Here is a 20,739-nt window from a genome sequence, read left to right as displayed (position 1 = left end):
TAGAGTTCTTTACAGCATTAGCTGTATGTACTGTAAGGTGTTTGTAGTTGTTCCCCTGAGTGTGTGAACAAAACCAAGACTTCAACCCCAACCAGGAAATCAGAAGGGGAAGTACCCAAGTTGACATGTTGTTCTCTGAGGACAGGGCCTGGATCTCCCCTCTTCTTGCGAGCTTTCTTTGATCAGGGTCTGTGGATGCTCTGAAGGTAAAAATCTGAGTCCTTCCTTTTCTGTGGAAAGAGGAAGTGAAAAGCCACCTCACAGGAGGTGGAGGGCATAGGAACCTTGATATCCAGTGAAATATGTCACTTCCATGTCTGAGAAGATAGTATGGGAGATAGAGATAGTCCTCTCTGTTAGATCCTGTGTCTATATGAGTCTCTGTTCCAGACTCAGCTCTAAGATCCTCTCCATCATTATTCCAATGACAACTGGGGGTTCCCCCTAGATGACTGGGAGATTATATTGTAGAATCATGGAATGGGGGGCTAGTGAGGACATTTACAGGCATGTAGTTAACCCCCTATATTGTAATTGAGGTCTGCACAGAAGGAAAGAAACTTACTCAAGGCCACACAGCCAAGGTAAGAGAAGATTCTAGACAGGAATTTCTGAATCCCATCTAGGGCACATTCCAGTATGTGGCCACTCAGCAGGCCTGTTAAGGAAGCATTATCATCTGGCCTCTTTCTTGCCTCTCTTCCTGCCCTCAAAGCCACCAAGGCTATCACGAGAGAAACCAATGCAAGTTCCCTAAGAAGCATCCTCTACAGAACCAAAAGTGTTTTCACCATCTGTGGGGGAGGGTCACCCAGGATTCCTACTGTGTGAACCTACGGGTTGTTGAAAGATGAAAACCCCAGCCCACATGACTCAGAGCCTCATGGACTGTATCTTGGCCAAGGACACAGGGCAAGACAGCACCAAGGCCATTTGTTGCAAGGCCAGGAAACATTGGTGCCCAATTATTTTTCTTTCTCATGGATGGCCCCCTGGAGATGGTTTCCTTGAACTTGTCCTTCTCTAATCCAGTTATTCTTATATGAGACACGCCAAGTAACTAGTCCCTCAGATTTACTACCACTTTTTAGAGCTGTTTTGTTGCACTTGGTCTTAAATACACTTTTCTGTAATTTAAATAAAAACTGCCTCACCTTGGTATTTCAGGATGCAAAGGAATGCAGAGAAGCTCCATGTTTCCTCAGTATATCCCTGCAGTTAGACTCCAGGGACTGTGTTCCCTCTTGGACCCCTCCCTCTCAACTATTTCATTGGTCCTTCCAGTGCAAATAACATGTTTATCCTTTATCCCAATACTTCCAAGACCTCCATACAAAAGGCCAACTGCAATCCTACGAATGTATGACTTTTCTTGTCAGAGAGTCCCCAGCTCTTATCACAGCTCTGCCAATCCCTAGTTGTGTGATCTTAGGTAACTTGCTGAACTTTCTGAATCTCATTCTCTTCAATCTGAAAAATGGAGACATTAATGGTAAGATCATGTAGTTTTTCTGCTGAAAACACTCTAGTGATTTCCCATTCTGTTCTCAGTAAAAGCCCAAGTCCTTATAATTGCTTTCTTTTTCTTTTTCACATTTGGAAATTTTAATTTTTAAAAATTAATTTATTTATTTTAATTGGAGGCTAATTACTTTACAATATTGTAGTGGGTTTTTTTTTTGCCATACATTGACATGAATCAGCCATGGGTGTATATGTGTTTCCCATCCTGAACCCCCTCTCCCACCTCCCTCCCCATTCCATCCCTCAAGGTCATCCCAGTGTACCAGCCCTGAGCACTCTGTCCCTTGCATCAAACTTGGACTGGTGATCTACTTCACATATGGTAATATATATGTTTCAATGCTATTCTCTGAAATCATCCCACCCTTGCCTTCTCCAACAGAGAAGATATTCTTTACTTCGGTGTTTCTTTTGCTGTCTCTCATATAGGGTCATCGTTACCATCTTTCTAAATTTGTGTTTTTCTTTCTGACTTACTTCATTCTGTATAATAGGCTCCAGTTTCATCCACCTCATTAGAACTGATTCAAATGCATTATTTTTAATGGCTGAGTAATATTCCATTGGTATATGTACCACAGCTTTCTTATCCATTAGTCTGCCAATGGACATCTAGGTTGCTTCCATGTCCTGGCCTCTGTAAACAGTGTTGCGATGAACATTGGGGTACACGTGTCTCTTTCAATTCTGGTTGCCTCAGTGTGTATGCCCAGCAGTGTGATTGCTGGGTCATATGGCAGTTCTATTTCCAGTTTTTTAAGGAATCTCCACACTGTTCTCCATAGTTGCTGTACTAGTTTTCATTCCAACTAACAGTGTAAGAGGGTTTTCTTTTCTCTGCACCCTCTCCAGCACTTATTGTTTGTAGACTTTTTATAGCAGCCATTCTGACCAGCATGAAATGGTACCTCATTGTGGTTTTGATTTTCATTTCTCTGATAATGAGAAATGCTGGGCTGGAGGAAGCACAAGCTGGAATCAAGATTTCTGGGAAAAATATCAACAACCTCAGATATGCAGATGACACCACCCTTATAGCAGAAAGTGAAGAAAAACTAAAGAGCCTCTTGATGAAAGTGAAAGAGGAGAGTGAAAAAGTTGGCTTAAAGCTCAACATTCAGAAAACTAAGATTGTGGCATCCAGTCCCATCACTTCATGGCAAATAGATGGGAAAACCGTGGAAACAGTGGCTGACTTTATTTTGGGGGGCTCCAAAATCACTGCAGATGGTGACTGCAGCTATGAAATTAAAAGATGCTTACTTCTTGGAAGGAAAGTTACGGCCAACCTAGACAGCATATTAAAAAGCAGAGACATTACTTTGTCAACAAAGGTCTGTCTAGTCAAGACTGGTTTTTCCAGTAGTCATGTATGGATGTGAGAGGTGGACTATAAAGAAAGCTGAGTGCAGAAGAATTTACACTTTTGAAGTGTGGTGTTGGAGAAGACTCTTGAGAGTCCCTTGGACTGCAAGGAGATCCAACCAGTCCACCCTGAAGGAAATCAGTCCTGGGTGTTGATTGGAAGGACTGATTTTGAAGCTGAAACTCCAATACTTTGGCCACCTGATGCAAAGAGCTGACTCATTTGACAAGACCCTGATGCTGGGAAAGATTGAGGGCAAGAGGAGAAGGGGACAACAGAGGATGAAATGACTGGATGGCATCACTGACTTGATGGACATGGGTTTGGGTATACTCCGGGAGTTGGTGATGGACAGGGAGACCTGGCATACTGTGGTTCATGGGGTCACAAAGAGTTGGACATGACTGAGCGACTGAACCTAATTGAACTGATAACGAGTGATGTTGAGCATCTTCTCATATGTTTGTTAGCCATCTGTATGTCTTTTTTTGAGAAATGTCTGTTTAGTTCTTTGGCCCATTTTTTGATTGGGTTATTTATTTTTCTGGAATTACTCTGCAGGAGCTTCTTATATATTTTTTATATTAATTCTTTGTCTTTTGCTTCATGTGCTATTATTTTCTCCCATTCCGAGGGCTGTCTTTTCACCTTGCGTATAGTTTCCTTCATTGCGCAAAAGCTTTTAAGTTTAATTAGGTCCCATTTGTTTATTTTTGCTTTTATTTCCAGAATTCTGGGAGGTGAGTCATAGAGAATCCTGCAGTGATTTATGTCAGAGAGTGTTTTGCCTATGTTCTCCTCTAGGAGTTTTATAGTTTCTGGTCTTACATGTAGATTTTTAATCCATTTTGAATTTATTTCTGTGTATGGTGTTAGAAAGTGTTCTAGTTTCAGTCTTTTACAGTGGTTGACCAGTTTTCCCAGCACCAGTTGTTAAAAGAGATTGTCTTTTCTCCATTGTATATTCTTGCCTCCTTTGTCAAAGATAAGGTGTCCATAGGTGTGTGGATTTATCTCTGGGCTTTCTATTTTGTTCCATTGATCTATATTTCTGTCTTTGTGCCAGTACCATACTGTCTCAATGACTGTAGCTTTGTAGTATAGTCTGAAGTCAGGCAGATTGATTCCTCCAGTTCCATTCTTCTTTCTCAAGATTGCTTTGGCTATTCGAGGTTTTTTCTTTATTTCCATACAAATTGCAAAGTTATTTGTTTTAGTTCTCTGAAAAATACCATTGGTAGCTTGATAGGGATTGCATTGAATCTATAGATTGCTTTGGGTAGTATACTCATTTTCACTATATTGATTCTTCTGATCCAAGAACATGGTACATTTCTCCATCTATTTGTGTCATCTCTGATTTCTTTCATCAGTGTTTTCTAATTTTCTATGTATAGGTCTTTTGTTTCTTTAGGTAGATATATTCCTAAGTATTTTATTCTTTTCGTTGCAATGGTGAATGGAATTGTTTCCTTAATTTCTCTTTCTGTTTTCTCATTGTTAGTGTAAAGGAATGCAAGGGATTTCTGCGTGTTAATTTTATATCCTGCCACTTTACTATATTCATTGATTAGCTCTAGTAATTTTCTGGTGGTGTCTTTAGGGTTTTCTATGTAGAGGATCATGTCATCTGCAAACAGTGAGAGTTTTACTTATTCTTTTCCAACCTGGATTCCTTTTATTTCTTTTTCTTCTCTGATTACTGTGGCTAAAACTTCCAAAACTATGTTGAATAGTAGTAGTGAGAGTGGACACCCTTGTCTTGTTCCTGACTTTAGGGGAAATGCTTTCAATTTTTCACCATTGAGGATAATGTTTGCTGTGGGTTCATCATGTATGGCTTTTATTGTGTTGAGGTATGTTCCTTCTATGCCTGCTTTCTGGAGGTTTTTTTTTTTTTTATCATAAATGGATGTTGAATTTTGTCAAGGGCTTTCTCTGCGTCTATTGAGATAATCATATGATTTTTGTCTTTCAATTTGTTAATATGGTGTATCATATTGATTGACTTGTGAATACTGAAGAATCCTTGCATCCCTGGGATAAAGCCCACTTGGTCTTTTTGATGTGTTGTTGGACTCTGTTTACTAGAATTTTGTTCAAGTTTTTGCATCTGTGTACATCAGTAATATTGGCCTGTACTTTTCTTTTTTTGTGGCATCTTTGTCTGGTTTTGGTATTGGGGTGATGGTGGCCTCATAGAATGAGTTTGGAAGTTTATCTTCCTCTGCAATTTTCTGGAAGAGTTTGATTAGGATAGGTGTTAGCTCTTCTCTAAATTTTTGGTAGAATTCAGCTGTAAAGCCATCGGTCCCAAGCTTTTGTTTGCTGAAAGGTTTCTGATTACAATTTCAATTTCCATATTTGTGATGTGTCTGTTAAGATTTTCTATTTCTTCCTGGTTCAGTTTGGTATAATCACTTTCAAACGGGCTCACAGACTTGACCTCATGACTCTACCCCTTACTTCCCTGGTCCCACTCAATCCCCTCCTCTCTCCCTCTGCTACATGGGTCTCTTTGCAGCTCATCTGACTCTCCAGGCACCCTGCTTTGGGGAACTTTGCTCTTACCTTTTTCTCTACCTTTTTCAAATGTTAGAACATTTTGGAAGAGACTAACTTGTTTACTTCACATTCTTTAGCTCTTTATTCAAATATGACTTCAGTGAAGCCTTCATTGCTGATTCTGCTAAAATGAAAACCCAGACCCACTGGCACTTCCTGCCTCTCTTCCAAGCTTAATTTTTCTCCTCAGAATTTAGAACCATCCACTGCATTATGTATTTACACATATAGTGTTTTCCACTTTCTCCCATCAAAATGTTAGTGTATCACAAAAGAAATTTCATCTCCTTTGTTCACTGTTGTATCCACAATTTCTTATTCAGGTGCTTGACACACTCAAAACATATCTGCTGAATGAGCCAATAGTATATATTTTCTTATTTATCCTGTTTTTCATCTGCCTTCCCATATTAGAATAAGCTCAAGGAGGGAGAAATTTTTATCTGTTTTGTTCACATCTATATTAGAGTGACTGAGCACGCATGCACATTGCATATTGCATGCATTCATGTGTGCTGAGTCATGTTACTCTCTACCCGACCCCAAGGACTGTAGCCCACCAGGCTCTTCTGTCCATGTAATTTTCCAGGCAAGAATACTGAAGTGCATTGCCATTTCCTACTCCAAGGAATCTTCTCAACCAAAGGATCAAACTTACATCTCTTGTGTTTCCTGCATTGGCAAGCAGATTCTTTAACACTGCACCACTTGGAAATCCCCATGCATATTATTAAATCTTAACACTGCTCTTGTAACATAGGTACCTAATAAAGATCTTTTGAATGTGCAAGCAAATATTACTGTGAAACAAAGTACATGCCTAACGTGAGCAAATACTAACTGAATGTTGATAAGTTTTGCTAGTACAGCTGTCTTTTATCCCTCATCATTTATACCCTGTAACCTCAGCTGCATTCAGCCCTGAGCAAAAACAAGGAAGGCAGATGGATAGAGTAAAAAATAGGGATTGTCTTTTAATGCAGATAAATTGTATCCCAGAAAAGCTGTAACCTCATCAAACAGCACCTGGCCACATCAGCCGCTGTCTGCCACACATTCTCAGTCCTAATACATCATTTCAAGAAGTGCAGGATCAGAATTTCAAATAGTTTTATGAGATTCACCACAACAGTGCTTTTTTGGGTAAATGGATTAAGATGTATGGTTTTGTTTCCTGTGCCCTACAGAGCAAGCAGAGCTATTCAGCATGTGCTAGGACTGCAGACAGGAGTTTGGGCTGTGCTGCCCTGCCCCTGATGCTTCCGTATCTTTGGCTAACACCCAAGCAGCCCTTCTACTTCTTCAGTCTCTCTAAGGTTTTGTTTTTGTTTTGTTTTTTAGTTTGACTATTTATTTATTTATTTTCAATTTTATTGAGAAGCAATTGACATACATCACTGTGTACATTTAAGGCCCATAGCATGACAGTTTGATTTATATATATTGCAAAATGATTAGCACAGTAGGTTCAGCTAACATCCATCTTCTCATATAGAAACAATAAAAAGAAGGAAAGATAAAGGGAAGTTTCCTTGTGATGAAAACTTGTGGGGTTTGCTCTTTTAACAACTTTCTATGTACTGAAAAGCAGTGTTAGCTATAGTCATCATATTGCATTTTGCACCCTTAATACTTGTGTGTCTTATTCCAAGACTTTTATAACAAAATCCCTGCATTAAACCCTTCTCTGTTTCAAATAGCCAGAATGGTCTCTGTTCACATGACCGGACATTGACATCATGAAGCTTATATAGTATAAATTATAGAATACAGTCTTTCTTCTAGGGAGAAAATGAGAGGCATTTGACAAATGAAAAGAAAAAAGTATGTAATTTCAAGTGGTGGTAAGTGTAAGAACAATAACAACAAACTCGATTTATTTAAAAACATGTTTCTCGAAAGACCTGAGAGTGCAAACTATGCCTACTTCAGCTCTACAGTATTTCCTCTCAGTGAATTCATTCAGTGCCTCCTCCCTTTAGCATGACCACAAGCTAAGATGGGTCTACAACACCTAATCTGCCATATCCAAGGCTTCTGCTTCAGAAGGAGCCCCAAACCAGCAGAGCTCTGTAAAAAGAGGCTCCCCAGCCCTAGGACAGAGTGGGTCTCTGTGAATAGGCTTCTTTTAAAAATAAAAGTCTGGATTTCAACAGCACTTTATTTAACTAGACTTTGGTACATGCATATCACAACTAGTGAGAACAGCCACAAAGATCAGTAAGTTTTCTCCATCAGTTCCCAGAGAAAGGTGTAACTATTCTCTTATCTTAAGGAGAGAGAGATTGCCTTAAAGATGTATGTATGAAGCAATAGGTGCAGTTTTATTCAAGTAAATAAGATCTTCTGTGCAAACTACTTCAGTGGCATGGCTATTTTTTATCACTAATATTTTTCCAGTCTTACTGAGATATAATTGACATGTAACATTGTATAAGTTTAAATTGTAAAACCTGTTGATCTGATATAATTATGTATTGAAATGTGATTCCATCTGTTAGCTGACATCTCTATTATATCACATAATTACCAAGTGCTGTGCTGTTAGCATTGTCTACAACCACCAAGTTGTGAGTTCAGCTCAGTTCAGTCGCTCAGTCATGTCCGACTCTTTGTGATCTCATGAACCACAGCACGCCAGGCCTCCCTGTCCATCACCACTGCCAGAGTCTACCCAAACCCATGTCCATTGAGTCAGTGATGCCATCTAACCATCTCATCCTCTGTTGTCGTCTTCTCCTCCTGCCCTCAATCTTTCCCAGCATCAGGGTCTTTTCAAATGAGTCAGCTCTTCGCATGAGGTGGCCAAAGTATTGGAGTTTCAGCTTTAACATCAGTCCTTCCAGTGAACACCCAGGACTGATCTCCTTTAGGATGGACTTGTTGGATCTCCTTGAAGTCCAAGGGACTCTCAAGAGTCTTCCCCAACACCGCACTTCAAAAGCATCAATTCTTCTGAATTAGATCCCAGAACTTATTCCTCTTCAGATTGGAAGTTTATATTATGAACAATGTCTCCCTATTTCTCCGACCCCCTGCTAATATATTTTTTTAAGTCAGACTCATCTTGGAATTCTAGGCAACCCTTCTTCATGGGCATTACATGAAATGGCAACATTTTAAACTCTCTTGAAGATATGCATACATTAAACATGAATTCATTAAAGTTTAATTGGTTGTTTTTTCTTCAGTATATCTGACTTTCTATCTAGGAAAAAAAGATTGGAATTTAGGTAAAAGAGAAGAAAAGTGGAATAAAAGCTACAAATAGGGAAAGGAATGCTTACAGTTGCAAAGCAAGGCTTTAGAGTTTTTCCAACAATCTGAGAAATATAGGTACTAACATGAGGCCAATAGAATACAAAATCCAAGGCATACCATGGATGGCTTTTGAGAGGCAAATTTTCCCTGTTTATTTAACTGATGAGGGCCCAGAAAGGAAAGATATGAGAGAAGAGGGTAAAACCAGGCTGCAGTAGGTCCTTTGTCCTTTCATTCTTCCAAAGCCCTTCCTCAGTGCTTCTTGTGGTCTGGTCAAGGTCAGCAGCAGCCCCCAGGGCCATCACGGCACCCGCAGCCCCCTGAGGACACACATTCATAGCAGTAGGGGCTCTGATGCCCGGGCTGGTGAAAGAGACGGGTTCTGTGTGGCTCAGGCAGCAGCCCCCACACCTGGGGCCACAGCAGGAAGAGACTGGAGATGGATAGGGAGTTGGACACTGGAGTGGGCACTTTGGGGGATTCTTAGGGGGTGGGACAATTTGGGGGCACTTGGGAGGGGGTTGGCATGGCTGCTGGTTCCTCTGACAGGATATCTTGATGGGATTCCATTAAACATAAATGACAAAATAGAAACAGATCCAGAAACTTAATATCCAGAGCCATTCAGTTCAGTTCAGTCGCTCAGTCGTGTCTGACTCTGCAACCCTGTGGACTGCAGCATGCCAGACTTCCCTGTCCATCACCAACTCACAAAGCTTACTCAAAGTCATGTTCATCGAGTCAGTTATGTCATCCAACAATTTCATCCTCTGTCATCCCCTTCTTCTCCCCCCTTCAATCTTTCCCAGCATCAGGATCTTTTCAAATGAGTCAGTTCTTTGCATCAGGTGGCCAAAGTATTGGAGTTTCAGCTTCCGCATCAGTCCTTAGGATGGACAGGTTTGATCTTGCAGTCCAAAGGACTCAAGAATCTTCTCCAACACCACAGTTCAAAAGCATCAAGAGCCATTACATTTTTGCTTATTTTAAAATCCATCCCCAAATTTGGGGAAGGATATCTAGATTATGTGCAGAGATCTCTTTGAGACAATGAGTATGTCATTTCCACCTTTGTACCTTTAGAGTCATTCGTGGTTCTTAAGTGGTTAATAAAAGACTGCTGAGCTAAGAAATCAAGCAATGTTTGAAACAGTAGAATGGGTATCTCATATCAGTTCAAAGACATGTTAAATCCTTTGCAATTCTAAATACTTGAATCTACCTGGAAATATTTTCCAGGAATTTGTAGAAGAGCTGTCATATCCTGATATATATGTATATGAAAAGTGAAAGTCACTCAGTCGCATCCGACTCTTTGTGACCCCATGGACTATACAGTCCATGGAATTCTCTAGGGCAGAATACTAGAGTGGGTAGTCTTTCCCTTCTCCAGGGTATCTTCCCAACCCAGGGGTCGAACCCAGGTCTTCCGCATTGCAGGCAAATTCTTTACCAGCTCACACACACCCCCCCACCCCCCCACACACACACACACAGTACGTATATATAATGCGTGTGTGTGTGTGTATGTGTGTGTGTGTGCTCAGTTGCTCAGCTGTGTGCGACTCTTTGTGACTCCATGGACTGTAGCCTGCCAGGCTCCTCTGTCCATGGAATTTTCCAGGCAAGAATACTGGAGTGGGTTGCCATTTCCTCCTCCACGGGATCTTCCTGACCCAGGGATCAAACCTGCATCTCTTGCATCTCCTGCAGTGGCAGGCATACTCTTTACCACAGAGCCACCTGGAAAGCCTTGGTATATGCATATATACATACATCTGGATAATAAATTTGGGATCTGCACAGTCAGGGAAAGTTTCCCTTAGAGCAATGGGCTCAGCTCCAGCAGGGCATTCACTGCAGAACTGTAAGCTGTCCTAGGTCACTTATCACCCCACTGTTTGACCCCAAGGACAAATCTTCCCAGGTGGTTCCTTCTTGGTTTAGAGAAAACTTTAGTCCTGACCCTTTGTCCTGTCCATTACTTTGTCTCCCTCCTCCACAGTCCACTATGCCCCATCCCCAAATCACTCCTCAGTCTCACCTCCATCTTGATCAGCACTCCTCTCTCCCACCCCACCCACAGCTTCTAGAGAAGACTCACCATGGTCTCAGGCAGCCACAGACACATCCCTGAGGAGGCCAACAGATGAGGTGCTGACTGCAGGGACACAGTTTATATGGGCTCCAGGACTGGGCTCAGGTGAACCAGACTTCAGAAAGGAGCAGAATGTGGCCGCTGCACAAGTGAAGTACAAGCGGATTCTTCCTAGTATTCCCCGGACGCCTTGTTCTTTCCATACTGAGTTGGGAGCTCCCTCTCCCAGCCTGGAGTCAGGGATTTGGGAGCAGTTCTATGTGTGGGATTCTATAAAGCACACTCTTTCTAAGTTTTGGGGAACCCCATGGTCTTTAGATATTCTAGCGCTACAGCCCCTGAAATTCTTTTTGAGGGGGAAAAAGAATTGCCCTTCTTTCCAATCTCTGTCTTGAACTTGATCTTGTCTATCCCTGAGAAAGAGTCTTTGGGCCACATTGGGTTTAGACCTACCTCTTCTTTGGACTCCAGCCACTTTTAGAAAGGTCTACTAGGTGCCATGAGGTTCTTCTTCCCAAAAAGTGTGGTCATGTTTGGCCTGGTACCTCTAAATCCTGTGGTGAGCTGGACAGCCAAATGTGTGCATCTCTTCTTCACTCTGAACTCAATGTCATCAATTTGGTAGCTTGAAATCTTCATGTTGGGAATATTTACACCATTGATTTGTTGTTCACTCACTAAGTTATGTCCTATTCTTTATGACCCTATGAACTGTAGCATGTCAGGCCGCCTGTCCTTTACCAACTCCTAGAGCTTGCTCAAACTCATGTCCACTGGACATGAGTCCCTTGGACTGCAAGGAGATCCAACTAGTCCATCCTAAAGGAAATCAGTCCTGAATATTCATTGGAAGGACTGAGGCTGAAACTAAAACTCTAATACTTTGGCAACCTGATGCAAAGAACTGACTCATTTGAAAAGACCCTGATGCTGGGAAAGATTGAAGGCAGGAGGAGAAGGGGCTTACAGAGGATGAAATGGTTAGATGGCATCACCGACTCAATGGACATGAGTTTGAGTAAACTTTGGGAGTTGGCGATGGACAGGGAGGCCTGGTGTGCTGAAGTCCATGGGGTCACAAAAAGTCGGACACTACTGAAGGACTGGACTGAACTGAACTGATGTCCATTGAGGCGGCGACCCCTTCTCCTCTTGCCTTCAATCTTTCCCAGCATCAGGGTCTTTTCCAATGAGTCAGCTCTTCCTAACAAGTGGCCAAAGTATTGGAGCTTCAGATTCAGCATCAGTCCTTCCAATGAGTATTCAGGGTTTATTTCCTTTAGGATGGACTGGTTTGATTTCCTTGCAGTCCAACGGACTCTCAAGAGTCTTCTCCAACACAACAATTCAAAAGCATTACACCATTGAAACTGACAATCCATGTCTCTTTTTTCCCCAGAAATCCCATTGTTAAACTTTACCAGTGTACCACTTTTCCAGATTTCAGTCCACTCCTTATGGGATAAATATTGCCCTTACTTTTAATTAAGTCAAGTCCATGAGCCTATGCATGGGTATAACACCTCAGTCAATGCATCAACATCTTTTACAGAGCTGCTACTCTAAGAACCCTTCAGATTGAATCTCAAAGGTTAGCATCTTTGTCCTTGTACTTGGGTTAGCCTATGGAGTTAGGGATATAAAATGGTTTTGTGTATTGAGTATTGACTTTGGTTGTTACTGTGCTTTGACTCTGCCCTGTCTCCTGGAATGCAAAATGAGAGGCTTTGTAGGCTGGTCTATACTTCTACTAACTTGGAACATTTCTTAGAAAGTTTCTCTCCTTTTCTCTCTCCTCTTTCTCCCACACCATCTCTCTCTCCCTCTTTCTCCTTCAGTATGTTTTTCCCTTTCTATGTGCACACACACACATTCACACATGGAGACATGGGCACATATAGACTGTGGGAACCAATAAGAAAACAAGTGAGTTTTCTTAAAGTGCAAGAAAATTAGTGTATATAAGGAATTCTTTCCATAATTAAAAAATAAAAAAATACTCTGACAAAAACAAAGCAAGAAACTCCACAGAAACAAAACCTGTCTTTCTGTCCCAGATCATAGACACTTAGGATAAGAAAATTTATAGTTGGAAGTTTCCACTCGCAGAAAGTTCCCTGTGGTATCTAACTCTTTTCATATGATATATTTATTTATGTGCCTTCTCACAAGGCACTTCTAGCAATAACTGCTCTGGAAAATAGATGCCTAATGATGACAAAGTTGCTACTTATGTGAATGATATTCTAACAAGGGCAAGGAAGATGACTAAATTTCAAACTTGCATTCCCTCCCTTCAAAGACCATGAACGAACTGCCTTTGTGGTAACTTTGACTGCCAGTTCAGAATGCATGAGTTGAAATAGGGATGGAAAAAGAGTTTCCTGACATGTGTCTTTTCTAGAAATGTCCTCCTCCTGTCACCCCACTAATACAATGTCCCAATCTCACGGCATTCAAAACTCACAGGAGAGTCTCACATAAACAGGAGTAAAGTCATAGGTTACAGGGAACAGTTATCATAAAAAACTCACCCACATCTTAACCTTTAATCTGTGACCAATTCTGCCCTGTTACTGTGAAAAATACTGATGAACCAACCTAAGCCCCTGCACTCGGAGTTCACAATTGAATTGAAGAGAGAAACACAAATACCTAAGTTAGATAGTAACCCTGATACTCAACACAACAGAAAGAGTAGACTGGGCATGGTAGCAGCCAAATTCAAGAGTCAGAATATTGGTGTGGAACCCTAGTCTCATGTTAGAAACTTTCAGAATCTGATATGATCAATAAGAAGACAGTAAAACAAATTAATAAGTAAAACACTAAGTGTTTAAAGATAAATTGGTATTATTAAAAAAGAAAATTGAAAAAACAGAGAATTCAGAGGAACAATAAATATTTGGGCAAAATGCTTCTTTTACGTCTTTCCTGACACCCAGACTAACTTAGGTCCCCAATTTTTTCACCCATAACATGAGTTACTGTAACTGCTTGCTTAATCATCTACCTTTCCTAGTAAACTATTGTAATAATGATTTTTTTGCATTATTTATAATGAAAAATATATTTTCCTTTATTTATCATGTTTTGACATCTTAGGGACCACTGATGGGGAGAGACTGTCCCTCCCAGAGCTAGCTAATTCCACCTTTCATATTCAAACCAACCAATCCCAAGTCTATGCCGCATCTCCTTTCTAACTCTCATACATGAAGACAATATTTTTCTTGCCCTGAACCATCCCATGGCCACACACCAGGCAACTGGAGACAGTCCCTATTTCCCAAAGCCTGCTGGAATTATTCAAACTAGCCAGTCTTAAACTGTTGCTCCTATCCTCTTTTTCCTTTCCCATGGAAAACACAGTAAAGGTTATGGTCTCTGTTTTCCTTTCCCTCCTGCTGTTGCCTCCAAAACCCAGTGCACCCCCATGTGTCCCTCCATGACAAGGTGTGCTGACTTCTCTTAAGAAATAAAAGTAATAAGTTTCCCAATTGCAAGAGCCTCTGCATGTTGTCACCTTTATAAATTAAGACTCAGGCACAGATCAACTAAAAGCTCCATGCTCACAACCAGGGTCTGTCTCATATCAGGTTCTTGGTAAACAAATTGTTATTATTTGTGGTTCTTAATCATAAATTCAATTTTTCCATGAAACTTGTAATTCCATGCTGTGCTTAGTCATTCAGTCATGTCTGGCCCTTTGTGACCCCATGGACTGTAACCTGCCAGGCTCCTCTGTCCAGGTATTCTCCAGGCAAGAGTACTAGAGTGGGTTGCCAAGCTCTCCTCCAGGGGATCTTCCCAACGCAGGGATCAAATCCATCAAACCGCATTGTAGGCAGATTCTTTATAATCTGAGCCCACCAGGGAAGCCTGAAAATTGCAACATTCGTGTTCAAATGATAGGTTATTCTTTTCATCTTTGCTGCAACATTTGTCTCCTGTGTGTTTTTTAAAGAATGAACTTTAGTGTACTTTTTCACACTATTTAATATCTTATGGTTTCTGTGTTTATGGCTTTTTGTTACACAGTTCTGCAAAGCTGGATTTTCCTGGACCAACTTTTAGGAGGAAGTTTCTGTGGAAGCCATAGAGGTGGGGATGGACCTGGTTTAGCTTTCCACATTTCTTTGCTCAAGGGCTCCCCCTTCTGTTGTTACAATGAAAGACTAAACGACTAAGCACCGGTAGCCATTTCACCTGGACTCTCAGGATCTGATATAGTTCAGGGAAGGTCTAAAGCCAGCCCTGAGACCCCCAAACACTCCTCAGCTCCATGTTGCCACTGGCCTCTGCTACGAGGGGACCTACCTCTGCATTCCACTCCTTTGCTAGGTTGTTGCTTCCAGAGATCTGCCACTGGAAGATATCATGGCAGAGATCTTCTGCCATGAGCAATTTAGTGATCCACAGACACCCACAACTTCATCTTAGTCCTATTCATGGCTGTTCCCACTCAGGGTGGAGCTCTGTCCTGGGAGTGAGTATTGGCAGATTATCCTGAGACTTGCCATTGCTAAGCTGCTCTGACCTTGCTGTTCCCCATGGCTCCACCCACAGCTGCCCGTGCAGGCCACACCCTCACATCATTCAGAGGCTATAGGTTTTCTCTGTATCCCAGATTCACCGAACATGTAGGGATATATATAGTATATATGTCTCTGTGGGTATGTATCTACTCATATGCATCTACTCATATGTATCTACTCCTGTGCTGTTGGAGATTGCGCGTGAAATGACACAAAGACAAGACACACAAGAGACAGACACAACTCCGGCCGGAGGAAAAAGATCTGCGCAAGCAAGCAAGTTTGCGGTTTACTTTTATATAGCCCCCCCTGGGCAGAATTCCAGACTGTTTGACTAAGCCTTTTCAGTATAGCGCGTGTTCATAGATGTTATCGTACAGCAGAAGGGAGTGAAATTCCGGCTTACTGCAGAGTCTGTCCAGAGCCCTTTCTTCCTTCTTATCACAGAAAGGGAATGTTCCCTCGTTTGCAAGGGACCATTAAACTCAAGGCTGTGTCCAGTCTCCTTGGCAGAACATCTTGTTTGCAAGCACGAAGCCCAGGCAGAGAGTCCCGTTTGCAGGCACATCTCCGCTTTCCCTATTGTGGCCACATTAACCCTTCACTGTGCTCCTTTTTGCTTTGTATGACTTCCTGGAGGAAAACTGTTTAAGATGTGAAACTAAGCTTCTATCATGTTTTACAGGAATCAAAACGTCCTCTTGTATAAAATCAGTGAACAGAGCAAGATAAAGTATTGCTTTCATCTTAAAATCAAATGAAAGTTCAAATAGAGGAAGAATGCTAATACCTAGAGTCAACAGTGGCCATGCATTGCTGATTATTTGTATTTTCCAATCCACCTATGTTCCAGGTTTCCAGAAAAAGCACATTTTTCTTTTTATCATAAAACCAAATTAACATTTACATGTATACACACACACACACACACACACACACACACACACACACACACACACGAGGTTTCCCTGATGAGGGAAGAGGATGATTTGGAGGAGAAATGCCTGTAGGAGAGAGGCCTGTCTGTTGCTCATTTCCCTCATCCAGGTGACAGAAGTGAGAGGACTCTTGGGCTGATGATCACATGATTTCTCTGTCCTTACAGTTCTTTCTAATCTTCCTGACTCTAAATCCCAATCCTCTAGATATAATTTCTGTTTTGCATAGCTTTTCATTGACCCTAGCTTTATCAGTGTTCAGTTCAGTTCACTTCAGTCACTCAGTTGTGTCCGACTCTTTGCGACCCCATGAATCACAGCACGCCAGGCCTCCCTGTCCATCACCAACTCCCGGAGTTCACTCAGACTCACGTCCATCGAGTCAGTGATGCCATCCAGCCATCTCATCCTCAATCGTCCCCTTCTCCTCCTGCCCCCAATCCCTCCCAGCATCAGAGTCTTTTCCAATGAGTCAACTCTTCGCATGAGGTGGCCAAAGTACTGGAGTTTCAGCTTTAGCATCAGTCCTTGCAAAGAAATCCCAAGGCTGATCTCCTTCAGAATGGACTGGTTGGATCTCCTTGCAGTCAAAGGGTCTCAAGAGTCTTCTCCAACACCACAGTTCAAAAGCACCAATTCTTTGGCGCTCAGCCTTCTTCACAGTCCAACTCTCACATCCATACATGACCACAGGAAAAACCATAGCCCTGACTAGATAGACCTTAGTTGGCAAAGCAATGTCTCTGCTTTTGAATATGCTCTCTAGGTTGCTCATAACTTTTCTTCAAAGGAGTAAGTGTCTTTTAATTTCATGGCTGCAGTCACCATCTGCAGTGATTTTGGAGCCCCCAAAAATAAACTCTGACACTGTTTATACTGTTTCCCCATCTATTTCCCATGAAGTGATGGGAACAGATGCCATAGGTATAGGAAAAAGTAGTCCAGAATGGTAGTGGCTAAAAGACAAGGGAAAAGTCGACAAAAATAGAACAAAGGGAAGTCCGAGGACCGGAATGAGAACCTCAGGTAGAACAAACAGCACTCTTGGTTGGCCCAGTCTACACAGGACAGGCGTAAGGGGAGGAAAAACAAACATATAAAAAGAGGAACCAAACGGCTGGGGGTCTCTCTCTCCCGCATGTGTGCACTCGTTCTCTCTTTCTCTCTCTCTCTTCTCTTCACATCTTTTGGGTCAGCATGCCCTCACGCCTCAAGGATGTATTTTCCTTTATTTTCTAAATAAAACTGATCTGTCCAAGAACTATAACACAGACTGTCCAAGAGCTGTGACACGCCGAGGGCTTTAATGTCCGTTGCCGCAAATCTTTGTTGTGAGGAGACAGAACCGAGGAGATTACACTCCCCTGACATCAGGAACATACTATCCTCTGCCTTCAGCCTGGTTCTCCCTATTCCCCTGGTGCCTCTGTGCCTTTCTGGCTCCTTCCCCAGGCATCATGGTGGGTATTTCCTCTCTTCCCTCACTTCGTCATCACAGCTCCTGAGACTTCCTCCCACCTGCCTAAGCCAGTGCTTTGGTCTTGATCTCTGACCATGAGTTTTCTTCTCCATCACAAGATCCTGCTTCCTTTCTCTTTTCATATTTTTGGAACAATTATCTGGTGAATATTTTAAAGCAATGACGGATTTCAATTAGTCCACATATGTACATTTAAACCTTAAAAACAACCATGGAAGACACTAATATAGATTAAATAAAGCTAATTTTCAACTAGCAAGTCATATAAAACACAAATATTTCTTTATGGACAACTCACCTAGAACTAATTTGATGAGCAAAATTTCGGCTTTTGGAAAATTGGCATTGGATGACTTTATTTCCCTAAAAAAAATTATGTGAAGGCCCAGAGTGAGCTTGAGGGACTCAGAATGTTTTGAGTTCTCATTACCAAAGCTTTAATGTAGGTCTCTTAAATTCTCTCCAGAGCAGATAGTTTCAGTTCAAGGTGAATGAGAGGGACCATAAAATATGCCAGAGGCTCCCTGCCTCTTTAGGAGGTGGTCTTCTTTCTCACTTCCCCATCCTTCATTACCCAGAGAGCTGGTTAGAGATAGGATGAAGGAGGAGAAATTACCTACTCATTCTTCATGGTCCAACTGAGAAGTGAAGGAGTTTCCCTGTGAGTGACAGGACAGGCCCAGAACAGCTCTGTTCCTCTAGGCAGAGGCAGAGGCAGACAGTGAGGAGGAACACAGCAGTGTGACTCTGGGTCCATGGGGAGCCCAAGATAGAGCGTGATACCCAGAAGCAGTGCACTGTGGTCCCATTGACATCTGCTCTGCCTGGTACAGGGGACTCTCCTCTGCCAGCAGAACATCACTACTGGGATTCTGTCAACCCTCCACGGAGTTCAAACTTTTTCCAGATACATCTAGCCTATGCTTCTATCTCTCTATTAATGTTTTTCAATTAGTGCTCATGGAAATATTGAATAAAGTCTGAAAGAATGTGAAAAACCATTTCTTCTGCTTTTGGAACTGGATATAAAAAAGGTATGGTTTATCCCTTGTTGAGCTTTTGTGTTTAAGCCCTGACACTTGCACGCCAGGAATTCAGGGGAGAGAGAGTGTGTGCTGTGTGTTCTCACGAGGCTTATAAGGTACTTGGTGTACAGACACAGAGGGAAAAGTCTCAGGGCCTGGCAACCCTTCCTCAGGAAGCAGGATGCAGACAGAGGTTATAGACCCCTTTACAGATGCTGATTTTCCCTCACCCAAAAAAGTTGATAAGCACATACCAGGCATTCCAAAGTGTTTGTAAATGGAAATAACTCTGCAGAGTACTATGTTACTACTGAATTTTTTTCTGGAATGGCTGGATTTAATTCTGATAACAACTGGAACAAACCTAATTTGCAACAGCATTCTTTCCTTTATATGGCAAGCTTCTCCTTTCAGGCTCCCCAGCCTTTCTCCTCTGGTGCCTCACCAGCTCCCACCGCAGCCTCCTGCATGAGGCTCCTGCTCTCACATCACCTTCACCCTGGCTCATTCCTAACTGTAGACTCATCTTAGAGGAGTTGACACAAATGACAAGATTGTCCTGGGCTTGCCTTCAGGGGATGCAGGGATTCCAGGATGAGCCACTACGGCTCTGACAGGAGCAGATGGTCCTTGCACAACCTATGCATGCCAGGTCACTATTGGCATTCCCTGGCCTCCTCGCTGTCTCCACCAAGGAGGCCTTGGGAATGATTGGAATTCTTCTAGGACCAGCATTGCAGGTTGAGCTACAGAGCATTTAGAAGAGGAGATTCTTAGATCTTGGGATCAGGAACTTTTTACTCAGGTAACTTACCGGGGTCCAGTCCCAGTTGGATCCAGGGTATCCTCAGAGGGACGGCGTCAGCGACCTAGACAAATAATTTATTTAGAGATATAGAAAGAGATAAAGAAGGAATATAGCAGTTAGGAAAATATAGGAGAGAAAGAAGCTTATATTCCTTGGTTTACACAGAAAATCGATAAAGTCTCGAGACAAGAGACTTGTACCGTCTACGTAGGCTGCAGGTGCCCTCCCGGTCTCCTGAGGGAGTGAAGATGCAGGGCGCCTTCCCGTTCAGATCTTAGAAGCCCAGGCAAATAAGTAGACACAGAGGACCTCTGTGCTCCAGATGGGAACGAGCTTGAAAGAAGAGTAAGAAAGAAAAGACGACACAGGGAAACCAGACTTTCGAGAAAATGGCCCCATCTTTCTTTCTATTGATAAAGGTTAGTCAATCAGAAAACTTGTTTTCCCTTAAGATCTACTTAGTCTTAAGATAGTGATAAAGATACATTCTTATATAGCAAGGATACAACGATTTATAACAAAGAAAGAGGAGTACAGTGATTCATAACAAAGAGAAAATTCATTAACTCAAAAGTCTAGTATTGCTAACATCAAAACTATTATACTTCTTTTTCGACATTCCAATTACATTGATTAATACACTCCCAGGTGCCTGAGGATATGGAGGCCTGGTGGCAATCATTAACTCAATAATGAAACCCTTCACCAACATGATTTTTATCTTTAGAAAAGCCCTATGCTAACTAAGACTTTCCAAATACTCCAAACTCTGTGCTGTTTATGGTTGAGAGGTTGTAAGCAATCATGTGCATAGTAGCAAGAGTGTGGATAATCCTGTCACACAAGCTAGTCTGCCAGCAGAGAGGTTTGACCTGAGACACTCCTTTTATATGCAGGAGACTACTAACTGGAGCTCTAAGTTAATTTTCCAGAGAAAGGTGGTCGGGGATAGCCCCTGTTAATGTCAGAAAAGTGTAGTATAACAGACAGATTTTGGTTTTGGCGGTAGATGCTCGAGCATATCTAGGGGACATCTTGAGTCTTGATCCTGCCCGCATGACCTTATCATGGGTGGGGTCGGGGAGTCCCTCCAGTTCTGACCCGCCTTTGCCCATCAGGGCTCTTCCTCATGACCT

This window comes from Ovis aries, chromosome 1 (genome assembly GCF_016772045.2).
Source record: "Ovis aries strain OAR_USU_Benz2616 breed Rambouillet chromosome 1, ARS-UI_Ramb_v3.0, whole genome shotgun sequence".
NCBI lineage: Eukaryota > Metazoa > Chordata > Mammalia > Artiodactyla > Bovidae > Ovis > Ovis aries.
The sequence above is the reverse complement of the archived record's forward strand: the minus strand, read 5'-3'. Positions refer to the sequence as shown.